Here is a 13,897-nt window from a genome sequence, read left to right as displayed (position 1 = left end):
TGGTGAGGAGAAAACAGCAAATTCCCATTATATGAAACAAAAAAATGCATTTGCTCATAGCCTGTTCTTTTGTAGTTTCACCAACAATTGGCCTGATTTATTAAAGCCCTTCAAGGCTGGAGAGGATACAATTTCATCAGTGAACCTGGGTGATACAGCAAACCTGGAATGGATCTGGTCATGGACTGAAAACATTTGCAACGACTGATAACAAATAACAATTTTAAATTAATTCCGGCTTTTCTGGATCACCCAGCTTCCCTGATGAAAGTGTATTGTCTCCAGTATTGGAGAGCTTTAATAAGTGTAAGGTGTGTAAGAGTTCTTTATTAGGTTAACAAAAGTACATTTGTTCCTGAAAAATGTATGGTGGCATCATAAACTTTAACAGTAGTATAAAACACCATGCACATTTTCCTATACTTTCCTAAGTAGAAATAAACTGAAAAATTTAAAAATCTCGCTTACCTTAAATTCTACAAATCCCTCGATTGGGCTGTCCTATATTAGATCCTGCGCAGTCCTGTATTTCTCCTTCGTCCTGGCACCAGCATATTCACCCTTCTGTCTACATCACCCGATCTCCCCCTGCGCAGGTGCGAGATCGGATAACATAGCCTGCTGTAAAGGGGAACAAAAAGAGTGCCGATCTCACTGAGCATGCGTGTGTGAGATTGGCATCTCTTTCCCCCCAGTGTAGGAAAATGCCCCTTCTGCACACTTAAAAAAATAGAATAATATTTTTACTTTATATAAAAGGGTGGTCTACCCTTTTATGTAAAATCAAAAAACTTTGAATTTAGGTCCGCTTTAAAATCTTAAGAGTAGACTGAGCACAAAAGAGTCCCTTCTCTGTTTCATTTGGGTTAAGCTGTTGAGCTCTGTAAACAAACAGACCAGGAAAGACCAAAAAAGCATTTGGAATTTCAACTAAACAGAGGATTACAGCAAGCTCTTCTGTAAAAAAATTTGAGGCTATAATTGCTATAAAATAAAGTTCGCTTTTAGAATTTTACAATAAGGCAGGTCATTATTGCAGAAAGGGGCAGGAGATTTCATTTCTGCAATAATCTCTCCTATCTATCTGACTGCTCTGGGTCTCTGGTAAAAAGCTAAGCTACACTTGTGCAGCGTCAACTTTGGTTATCTGGATATCCAGCAATCCCGGCTTCTTGTGCGTGTGCAAGGAATGAATGAACTCCTATGTACTTCCATGGGAGTTATGTCATCCTTACAAACTGAGATGGCGGTATTGTACCAAATGGGACAATTAATAGGCACTCATGCATAGACTAATGAAGATATGATTCTTTATAGATGCCTCAAAAATGGACCTTATTGTTAAATAAAAATTTTTAATCGAATATAAATTGATTTTATATTTATTCAAAGAAGTTACTGCTGTTACTGACTTTGACTTTATCCATCTAAAATCGCTCCACAGGACGCCAACCTTGCCGACTACATGGTCTACAGGTCAAACACATTGGCCTAGGAGAGATATGTTGTGATCAAAAGGGTTGGGCGAGGATGCCTCTGACATTCTCGCGAAAATTTCCTCAATCTTCCGATGGGTCAGCGAAATTGGTTCGCCGAAATTTCGCTGACCCATCGGAAGATTGAGGAAATTTTCAGAAGATCGAGAAAATCATTACAGGAGGAGTATTGCAGCTGCAATGCAGCCGTGGGAATTTTCCTGTGCACGATCCCCGAGCACTAGAGCTTAAATGACGGCTTGCCCGCTGATCGTGCACAGGAGGATTCTTACGGGTGCATTTATGAATACAGCTGTGGTACTCCTCCTGTTAGTGTAAGTCCCGCAGCTGTGCTCATCAATGAATCAGCTGTGGGAATCATCACAGGATGATTCCCACGGCTGCTTTTATTCATGATGAGCACAGCCGTGGGACTTCTGTGTTTTTGGATACAGAATCTCTATCCAAGAACACATACTTACAGGGCTGCAAGAGCAATCTGACAGCTCTGCACCCCTCATTGCTCTTGCAGGTACCCAAGAATTCGATCTCGAAGGCTGAGTTTACACAGGCCCTTCTCACATACATGTAAGCGAGAACAGCCCGATTCACCGCAGGATCGAATTTTAAAATTTCACTCGCACATCCCTAGTGATCAAGAGGTTTATTATTGTAAAACAAAAATGCAGAATTTGGAAAAAAAAAACACTTAACATGTTTAGCACCTGGAGATACTTAATCATAAGCTTCATAAAGCAGCTTGTTTGTACAAGAACAGTATTATTCAGTCATATATCCATCTGGAGCATCATTGATCGAATTAGTGACTTGCCACCTGAGCTTTTGAAAGTCAGAACCTTTATTATGTAATGTTACTCATATTTAAAATATGGCTAAATAAGCCAATAAGGTCAATGAGACCTTTTTTTAAAAAAAAAATGTTTAATTCTTCATGTAAAAAAAATATTGCAGCATAGTTCATAGAATTATTGGTATCCTGTTTTGGTCCAGCCTGTCATTTCAGAAAAATCAGCTATGCAAACTTTGCTATACCTCCTCTTAGCCGTGTGGCCTGAGAGGCTATGCTATCTTACATGGTCCCCCTGAAATACGTAACCCTGACCTGTAGAATACACACAGACAGAAGACCCGAATACTAAGCCGACCTCCTGTTAATCCTACAAGGGTGTTGATTGGGAGTGTTAATTTTATGAAATCCTAATATATAGCTGTGTGCAAAAAGAAGTAGGCCACTTAGTAACCACCAATGTGTAAGAATGTCCTATCCCTGGCTGGAAATTTAGGAAAGAAAATCCAGTGTGAAACAGCAAAGTGAACTTCTGACTGTCAAAAATAAAATTTGGGGAAAACTGAACAAAGTTACTCGATCCCTTTGTAATTTGAGTCCAGCTTGTCCTGCACCGGCCCAGAATTCTTCTTCTTTCCGGTGCATCCAGGACAGCCTACTTCTTCTTGTTACTTCAGGCAATCTCACACCGTGTAAGCGTGAAATTGGGTGACATTTCTTCATGCAATCTCACTTCGCACTGCACTATGTGAGATTGCTTCTTTTTTTTACATTCAGGGGGAAAAACCCCTTCTTGACTTAGGTATTCGAGGAAGATTGGGGTTTCCCATTCAATCTATACCACTGTAGTGGTAAAAACAGAAGATTAGGGGTCCTCAAAAAAACAAAAAGGATTTAAAAAGACAAAAAACAATTAAGGACAGTAAAGACTTTTTTTTCATCATATAAAAGGATTAGCCACCCTTTTATATAAAGTAAAAAATTAATGGTAGATCCCCTTTAACTGAAGCATGGGAAATCACTAGTTCATAAAAATGTCCTTTTGTTGCTTATATGCTACTAAATAAATTCAGCTTATAAGGAACTTTAAATTTCTATTACACAAAAAGCCAATTAGCTTGATGAATGATAACATTTGATCTATGCAGGGATGGGATGTGCTGCCCATACAGAGTTAAATCTGTTCTCATTTCTGTAAGACTCCCAATGAAGAGAGAAAATTAAACTGCAGATTACTACACAGTTTCTTTAAGCTCAAAGTCGGAGAGAAGAATTGTAACATCCAAGAGCTCTGCCGGATTTAGCAGGATTTAAGAAAAGAAAAAAAATCACAGGAATAATTATTTGGCATGAGTTTAGAAGCTTTTATTTTGTTATCCGTCTAAACATATCCAATGAGGATAAATGGAAAGCAATCTTTAGTATGATCAGAGAGGTGCATGAAGTGGAGGAATCCTCTGCTCGCAGCCCAAATAAGCTAAACACAGCACAAAATTACTAAACCCTACTGCCTAATTCTGATTTATTTTTATCTTCAGATCAAGCACATGCTACTGTGTAGTAATTCTCCTCCATCTGCCTTTAATCTGTACCCACCAGAAGCAGCCATCAAAAGGCAAAACCGTGCCTGTCCTCATAAACAGCCTTTTAAATAATTTCTCAGCTATATTTCAGAGAAACAGAGAAAATCTCTGATAAAATATATTATGCTTTCCTGCTGTTCGATATCCAGGCACATAAGGCGCGCACCATACTCTATTAGTACTAAGGGGGAAAAGAATAATATGTATGGGACATAAGGTTTGTGTCGCAGCACAGCTTCAGCCAAATTTTTATTTTCTATTTAGATAGTATTAGAAAAAGTAAATACTTTTGTAGAGTTTTTAACTCAACCACAACTTTTTTGGAGATATTTGAACTTACTACCTATCTATGTGACTTCAGCGGGAGAAATCATGGAAGCAGCTCTCAGTGGGACATGTTAACACAGAAAGTACTAATAACCTTGTATAGAGAGAAAGTCTGAGAGTGCCAAACTGCAGGGATTGCTCCAGATATATATTTTGATTTGCTACAATGTAAGGGTCTGTGAACAAATAATGGGAAATGTATGGCTTGACAACTAAAGTTTTCTTTCCATACAATCTGAATTTCCCAGGAACCCTTTTGGGCTCCTCCAGAAAACAGCTGGCACATTGTAGCAAATCACTCAATGTATTTGGACCTGCCACTTAACTCTGAGGTCAGCCCTCTATGACCGATTTTCAGTAACACTAACTGGAGAGTTATAAGTATTTCCATTTATTTTCAATTTTTTTATAGTAAGTTGTGTCCCCATTGGAGGGATTTCCATCACCTATATCGACACAGGAAGTGAAGAACCAATTCCCCAAAAGTGAAGGCGATCATAAGTAAAAACCTGACTTAGGTCCCAATTCTCTACCCAAACATTATTCAGTTATTTTTGTGTTTTTCGATTTTTCGAAGGAAAGGTTTAACCCTGTTTAACATGAGACACAAGCTATTCTGTACTTTTAGTTATTGTATTGCATTTTTTTACTTTCTCTAATAGCTTTCTATAGGTGAGAGTTCAGTCCCTCATGTAACTACAGTTTCTAGTATCTAAGTATCTAAAGGCAAATCCTTTTTCAAGAGACACGGGGAATGTACCTCGCTGTTTTTTTGTTTTGTTTTTTATAGATCCTATAATAATACTGAAGGTAAATCTTCCCAGTGGGGACATACTTATACAACAATTTCCACATTGTATCAAAAGAAAACAAATATTATTTTTGCACAGACTACAGTCTATTTCTGTTAATAAAAGTGATTCTAGTCAACATGTTAACTTTCCAATAATGTGCATGGTTTTGTATTTGCATTTGTATTTTGTAAATGTAGGAAAGCTAAAAATTGCTTAACACAGTGAACTACCCACTGTGGGTGGGCTACAGACATTTATATATGCATAGCAAATAGTAAATTAGGTATTTTTCTTTTCTGACCTCTAACTTGGACATTTGAGGCCTCCACCAATTTAGGTTCTATGAAAGCCAATGTCCTTCCGTTCTTTAAAGTTTTAACACAACAAAACAAGTGGCCCTCAAAAAGATTTCATAAAACTGCTTTAATTTAAGACAAGGAACCCAATTCTACAAATGGCATAAAATACTCAAATGCTCTCCTTTCTATCTGACTTAGCTGTCACCATCTTTAGTTGAAAATATATTCATAGCATTAAAGCATACAAATGGTTGATATTATAGGTCCAAACCCTCCCAGGCTGCACGCTTTACCTGCAAACTCCAAAAAGAAATGCTTGGTCTATAAAATAACTGGGTCTCTATTTCCCCCCAATCTATTTTAAAGGAGCACTGAGTTACTCTGATAGTATGTCCCTTGTGTCTTTATAAAAAAGTTCCCTTTGGACTCCACATTATTCTCCTCCATTTTTCTTTATACATTTTCCCCCAGGCTAACCTTCCCTACTTTGTCCCCAAACCCCACTTTTATGTGTTACCATCCTTACATTTTTTAAATTCATTAGAAGGCTCTGTTATGCAACTAGTTTTTCATGCCTCTATGTGGATATTTCTATCTTTGAAGTGTTAGATTTATATTTACTCAGCAAGACATTAGGCAGTCTATTTATCCAACATCAAGGTGACTATATTCATAAGATTTGTCTGTTGTCTATAACTTGTCTAAATCCCACCATCAACATTCAAACTAGTCACATCACAAGTACTGGTAATCCTGTAATAATTATAGAAGAATTCAGATTCCATCATTCTATTCTATCTTATTTGACCCCTTCTTGCTACACAGGACTGGACAGATTCCTTTTTTGCTAATATTGCATTACCTACTGTGCCAACACAACACTATTCTACCTTTGAATCTGTTATCTCTACATCTGAGGTACTGGCTGCAATCAAGACCCTTGTAAAGTAAAAACCCATTGTTTATTGAATAATTTTCCTAAATACAATTTATGTGTTAAAAAGGTGCTCTATTCAACAATTTTCACATTTTTCAACAGGGTGAACAACACTGTTCTCTTTCGAGAATTTCCTAAAGTTCTTAAATATTTGTACTGTCTGTAAATGACCTAAAGGGAATTCAAAATAAAGATGACACATCTTTAAAATGTCTATATAAATGGGTGTGTTCCCTATACTGATCCCCGGCTATATTGTTTAGCCCATTTCTAGCAAAGAAATTCTCAAATTTTGGACATAACAATCCCAAGTGGCAACAGAATAATTTTGCCGGACAGTAATCTCTGTTGCCCTGGATGTATCGAATCTCAGCCACTACTATATCAATTCACTTTAGGCTCCCCTCGCCCTTTTACATGCAATTCTGATCTGCCTATGTTCGCCTGTCTAGGTACAGTTGACTGTTTTTCATGTTTCCATACAAAATACTTTACTGTTACCAAAAACCAATAGATCAACTCCTGGCAACTCAACTACCTGAAGCAGAACACTACTGCTGTATTTAAAAAGTTCAAATCTGTGATAACACATAGAACTAAATTGCCTAGGCATATAAATGACTTTGAACACTGCTGTCCTGTGTACCCCCAATGCTCTGCTTAGGTGTCCTTGTTTTACAAAACCCTTAAATTCTCCCATCCACTTCACGTAAACCATTTATATGCCTAATTGGAAGGAAGTGTTGGATGCTCCCAAAAAAGAGTTGAGTTGGAGTGATTTATGGTCCTAAGTAGTACTCTTCTAATGGTACCTTACCACTTACGTATTGATAAGTATGTGGATCAAGCTACGTGCTTTCAGACATGAGGTTCCGACCACATTGACACAAAAATGGAGGAAATGTCCCAAAGTACAACAAATAAAAAAACTGATATGCTCTATTCTTTACTAAAAACTGTCCCTCGTTTTCAATCAAAGAAAGTAAAAGTGTCCCCTTTGTATTTATCGGAATAGGGTAAACCATAGTGAGGGCTTGGAATCAACTATTTATTAATCTAGCTGAAGTGAAAAACATATGATGGGCAAAATAGTCAAATGAGAAATTGATGTTATGTTTGGATTATGCCTCATTACCTTCTTAACACTGGATGTTTCCAATGCTTATAAATGAAACCCTTCACCACTCAAACCAGGAGGGGTGTTATATTACTTTGTTCACATTTTTTTGGATGTGGTTTCCATGCATTGTAACACACAGTCACCTGTGTCACTTTTTTTTGTAACATTGACCCCGTTCATTAAAATAAATAAGGTAAGCACACAAAAATGGACAGGAATGCAGGCAATGTACACTGTAGCTGAATTGAAACAGATATAATCTAATGTTCTAATGCTCCTACATATCTTACACTACATTCGGGAGCAGTATACCCCACATAATGTGAACAAGCCCTTTTGTTTGGATTGGCAGCACACCATCCCTGACCATGTAGAAGTATAGTGGGCTGGGCTGTTTGACTCAGCACATCTAAGGGAAGTACCCATTTTAATTTTGTTGGCATGTTTTACCTAAATTTCCATCATCTATAGCAATCTAAATCATTAGATACACAGGTCAAATTAAAATAGTTTGTGGGGAAGTAAGATGGTTGTGATATTTATTGTTCAACATGATTTTTCTAGAAGAGATTTTTTAATTGTACAAATTGGCTGATCTTGGTTTTGTTGTTTCAATGTAAGTCTATTACACAAATTGAGATTAGATTGGTTTCCTCTCCAGCTACTGGCACTTCCCCACTTCCCTTAATGGATCTTGAATCTGTTTTTTATTCTGTTTGATCATCAATGACCAGAACCTCAAAACATACAGTTAGGTCCATAAATATTTTGACAGAGAAAAAGGCTTTAGTTCCTCACATTTTTATGCAATCTTTTTGTTCAACCCACTGAATTAAAGCTGAAAGTCTGCATTTCAACTGCATCTGAGTTGTTTCATTTAAAATTATTTGTGGTAATGTACAGAACCAAAATTAGAAAAAAGTTGTCTCTGTCCAAATATTTTTGGACCTAACTATACATGACTAATTGGAAAAACATACTGAGGTTAGATTGATTTCATCTCAAGTTACTGGCACTTTTTTCTTTTTTTTTTCTTTTTAATCGTACAAGTTGGCTGATCTCAGTTCTGTTGATTCAGTGTAAATTTATTACCAGCAATGACTCCTCAATTGATCGAGAATCTGTTTTTTAATCTGTTTGATCAATGACCAGAATCTCAAAACATTTATGGCTAAAAGAAACACATATTGAAATTAGATGGATTTCCTCTCCAGCTGCTGGCATTTCCCCAATCTTACTGTATCATCCACATGAAATCACTAAGTATAATTAAAAGCTTCTATTAATATAATTGACCCTCTGCTGGGATTCACTGTATTTTTTCATTGTGAATGATAAAATCTCAATATTTGATGAATTTGAAACAGAATATTCCAAGAGGCAGTACTTGGTATATATTTTAGATGCTGGCTGCCACATAAGTGTTATATCTATACCACCATGATTTACCATACTGCATTACGTACAAATTAAATTAAGAAATCTATTGGTCATTATCCAAATCATTTCTGTATATCAGTGAACATCATTCATAAAGACGCATGGTGTAAGATCTATCTGTATCAATTCAAAACAACCAGTTTCAGATTTTTAATTTCCCATAGCATCTTTGACTAAGATTTGTTGCAATCAGACAACACAGCCAGTTCATGTTACAACACAATGAAAGCCTTGTTAAGGTGAAGCTAGTTCTTTAGAACACCGATAAAACCTTGCAAGTTTTTCCGCACATGATTTGCATCTTGATTAGGATGTCAAAATGTCAAAATTGGCTTGAAAAGTTTTTGGGATTGTTTTTTACTGATGATGGATCAAAACCCATGGCTTGTAAACCTATGGGGAACGTTGGCCTCTTTATGTCTGCTGCCTATCTGCATTCTACTATAATACCAACTATGGCTACATGGCAGACTTGGCAAAATAAGTTCCCTCTCTGATAACCCTGGTTGCATAATGTTAGAAACACAAAGGTACACTTGGGCTCTATTTATTGTATTTGGAATCAGACATTCCCTGAACATTCCCTGGTGGAGAATCTTCAAGATTGTGTGTTTCAATGTGTTTCAATGGCAATAACTGATTCTCCACCAGGGAATGTCAGATTTGTGTGCAAAAAGTAAATCTCACTATCAAAGAAAACAGACAAATCAAAAAACATCGGACAGGGTTTCCTTAATTCTACTTTATGCCAACTAAAATGAAAAATAAAGTTTGGGTGTTAGAAACTGTCTAACAGGTCTAGATAGAGAGCATTGAATCTGACATTCACTAAAACATTCCTTGGTGAAGAATCAATTACTGCAATTGAAACACATAGACCTGGAAGGTTCTCCATCATACCATGTTTCAGTGAATGTCAGTTTCACAGCTTATAAATAGACTCCTAAGTATGTACATTGACCTGTGCTGTCAGTAAACAAACAAGCTGTTTAGTAGGATTCACAAGTCCTGCTTGAGAACAGGATTAAAAGTATCCGGCCAAAGTTCTGTTATATAATCTATTATCATTACAAAATGCATCTTACATTTAGTACAACATGTTCAGATATTTTACAATTATATCTAATCCATACTGAGGCTGATTGGAATATAACACATATAAAGTATAGCCAAAAAAGTAAATGTTATAAAAATTAATTGTAAAAATAATTTTGTCTATGGAATATTGTCTATGTCCAGCTGCATTTTTTTATGAACTATGTCCTTTAGTATTGTAACAAATTTGACCTTGTGTATCAAAAGGAAAAATATAGCTAAACATATGCAAATATATACTGTAATATTAGAAAATGATGGCCTACAACGATGGACCACACGGAATGACGTTCAGATCTGCATCATTTTCCTACAAGGTTTTCATTATCTTATATGTATTGTTTACATATATTAATTTATATATATTCCATGTTTTAATTTTTTTAAACTTTAAAGTCTAGTGTTTAGGATAAACATGCTTCAGTTACATAAACTAATAGAAATATTGATATATTTCCTAACTGGGAATTGTACTTCCAATACTTCCAATGGGAACACCATTCAGAATAATATATAACTCCTCACCAAAATTTTAAAACATTCTGAGTTGAAATCAACATACTCAAGGCTCTGTGTGGCCTAAATATTTCATATATCATGTATACAAAATGTCATTGGGACTAACTTCATCTATGTACCCAGTGAGGAATACTTTTTGATCTTCAAAATAAAGCCATATTTACTACCATTTATCAATATAATTATTTGTGAAAAGAATAATGCCTTATTTTTTGTAGAGAGGATGAAAGATCAGCATTTATCCTACCCACATATGGTCATGTAAATGTATTTGTATTGTGTACCATAATAATGGTGACTATTGGAGAGAAAAAAAACTAGCAATTCAAAAGCTCAAACAAACATGGTACCCACAGATAAATAATAAAAAGATTTGCTGGTTTGCTTAATTTGAGAAATTTTAATTGAGATAGAAATTAACATTTCTTGATCATGCTTTGATTTAAGCTTACTATTCTAATGATCTATCTGATTCTTTTCAACATCAGCAAATATCACGACACAATTTATTGTTACATAATGTTGTCAACCAACTGCTAAGATTAAATAAAGAATTAAACTATTTTGTAAAGAAAAGTCTGATTTTTGTATAAAGTCTACTCTGGGGTAAGTGGTAAACAAATTATTCACCGAAAATTCAATGTAGTTGCATTTGTTTTAAGGAACTGGGATTGATTCAACTGCAGAATGTTTAGTGAATGTCAACGCTTTATAAATATGCCCCTAGATGTAATTTATTAAAAGGTGTAAAGAATAAAAAATCCTTGGCTGTAATGAAATGGTGGAATATCTGGTTTTGTAGCTGGGATTACCATTTATATTTTTATCAGGACACAGAGGGAGTTACAAAAACTGGCTGGGTAAGATCAAATTCCTACCTCATCCTGGAGTCTCTGAGGGTCTTACAAGCCAGCAGATCTGTAAAGGTTCCTTTTAGAATGGCAGCAGGGAGAATCATTTAGAATCAGAAAGGGTCCGAGACCCCATGCATAGCTGACAGACGTGCCAGAGAGTGAATGTGTACCAGTGTCAGTCACCGAGACTCCAATCCCCATCGGAAGGAGGTCACTCACTAATCTGTCTCAATGTCATGCAGAATTACAGGCACATGATTTAATCAGTGGACAGGCAACCAGAAGCGCATGGCCACTGCAGGGTTAATCTCACTTTTGGCTTTGTGTTCAAGCCTTTGTGTTGTCGAGGTGAAAGGTTCCAGTATTATCATATAAACATGACCAGATATCATGGTATGACACCGTAATCCTGCTGGCAAGGGATGGCCGATATTATTCAAAACTTGTACAGAAGTTCCATATATTGTATTGTCAACAGAATACAATACCAGTAGTTATGTAACAATGTTTAAACACCACAAACTACTTTTCTTCATAACAAAAAATTGAAAAGAATTTATTTTTAAAAGACTTTTTGAATTTACTATACACAAAAATATATAATTTATATGTGTGAAGTTTTAGCACCATGGATAGAGTGTCGGCAAGGGAATGAATGGACTGGTATTGGCTGGGGCAAGGCGAGACAAAACAAAATTGTTTCAGCAAATGTCATACAATACATAGCACAAATTTTGACAAATATTCTGGGAGAATCCTAATGAATGTATGTGGTGTATTTTACCTTTATTTTCCTACGACTTTTTTTTACCAGCAAATTATTGATAAATATACCCTGTTGTGTATTTGCACGTAATATTTTGCTGGGTGAAAAAAGCCTATGAGCCAGACTGATTAAAGCTCTCCAAGGCTGGAGAGGATACAATTTTATCAAGTGTATCAATTTTATGGGTGATCCAGCAAACTTGGAATGGATCAAGTCCAGGATTCAGAACATTTGCTAGCAAATTACTTTGAGGAAATCCATTCCAGCTTTGCTGGATCACCCATCTTCACTGATCAAAGTGTATCCTCTCCTATAGGAAAGTAGAAGCTCAGCTCATACTAAATAACTAACAGGTTCAGACCAACTTAGTTAAAAAACAAGAAAAGTGAGCTAAGTGATATCCCTTTGCTAATTTTGCTAGGAGATCAGCCTATACTTCTTTACTGATAATTAAATATAAATAATAGGTATAGAAAGTAAAACTAATATATTGGTTTATCAGTCTCATAACAATATTTTGAGGACATATTAAGCTTGAACATAATAAAATCACATGGAGATTTAGCCCAATGGAAACCCAAGGATAACTATAACAATGGGATCAACCTAATCACATAGACTCTCGGTCAGATGTTTTTTCCTCTGGGATTACATTCACACCTCTGTGTTTTGCAAGCAGTGCAATTTGCTTTATACAACATTTTGCCAAGTTGCCATCCGTGTCCATGGAATATTTTGCAGGTAACCACTCTTAGGGGTCAATTTATAAAGCAGTGAATCACATATTCACTGTTGGAGAATCAGTCACTACCATTAAAAACACATGGAGCTGAAAATCTCTCCACCAGATAATGTTTGGTGAATGTTTTATAAATACAACCAAGCAAGCAGGGTTTTTACGTTTTTTTAGACCTGACCAGTTGTGTATATAAAGGGGTCCTTGTACTGATGATGTCCATTAAGTTTGATTGCCAAGTAGAATTTTTGAAAAAAGGGTGCAAGATAGAAAGTAGGGCTGGAATGCAAATTTATTGTTAATTCCCTAATTAAGAAAAGGGGTTTTGGCTAAATATAAATACGTATATTTACAAATCACAGATGATATAAATCAACAATATAGGTATATAAAAGTGTTCCCTGTGCCCATTTATAGACAGCATTGAATCAGGGTAAAAGCTCTAGACAAAATCGGGCTGACCATAGAATATTGACGTTGAAAATTAAGTGTGAAACATCTCGTTACCCGAAGCGTTTCGCCTTGCGGCTTCCCCAGGGGTTTGAATAGTCGCAGGTAAACTGATGATTGAGAAGCTATATATATGCATTTACAGTTTATATGCAAAAGGTATCCAGGGAATTTGAAAAGTATGCAGGATAATAAAATATAAGATGCAGAATAGTCAAACAATGTATAGGATATCAATATAATAACAAATGCATCCTATGTTATAGGCAATTGCAGAAGTATGTGAATAAATAATTTCCAAATATCAAAACATAAGACATTTCATACACAAAGAAATACATAAGTGATTAAAAATCACACAATATTAATTATTTATAATAATAACCAAACAAAGAAATAAAAATGATGTATAAAACACATAATATACAAAAAAATACAAAAACACATTCATTAAGGTGCATGTGTCTACAAATAAAGGGGCTGCTGTTGAAATTAGGTCACTAAAAATCTGATTGGTTAATAAGGCCATTGTATTTTTTGTTTGCTCTACATGTGTGTGTATGTATATAGTGCCTTTCCTTTGTTGTATGCGCTTTACTTAGTTATTAAACTGTAAATATATATGTATTCTGTTTACCGTAGCTGCATGTTTCATAACCTCTCAGTGAACAATGAGGCTGAATTTGTAAGAGCT

At 35.7% G+C, this 13,897-nt stretch overlaps 1 protein-coding gene across 1 annotated transcript in view; it reads right to left on the bottom strand.

Moving 5' to 3' along the window:
* LOC140340918 (G protein-activated inward rectifier potassium channel 4-like) overlaps positions 1-11,435 on the bottom strand; it is a 28,538-nt gene extending 17,103 nt beyond the window's left edge. The window contains exon 1 of the mRNA XM_072426368.1: positions 11,276-11,435. The gene's annotated coding sequence lies outside the window, so the exon portion shown is untranslated. The remainder of the gene's footprint in view (positions 1-11,275) is intronic.
* Between the last annotated feature and the right edge of the window lie 2,462 nt (positions 11,436-13,897).

Source organism: Pyxicephalus adspersus, chromosome 11, assembly GCF_032062135.1.
Source record: "Pyxicephalus adspersus chromosome 11, UCB_Pads_2.0, whole genome shotgun sequence".
In the NCBI taxonomy this organism is placed as follows: domain Eukaryota; kingdom Metazoa; phylum Chordata; class Amphibia; order Anura; family Pyxicephalidae; genus Pyxicephalus; species Pyxicephalus adspersus.
This window is presented reverse-complemented; position numbering and strand designations above follow the sequence as displayed.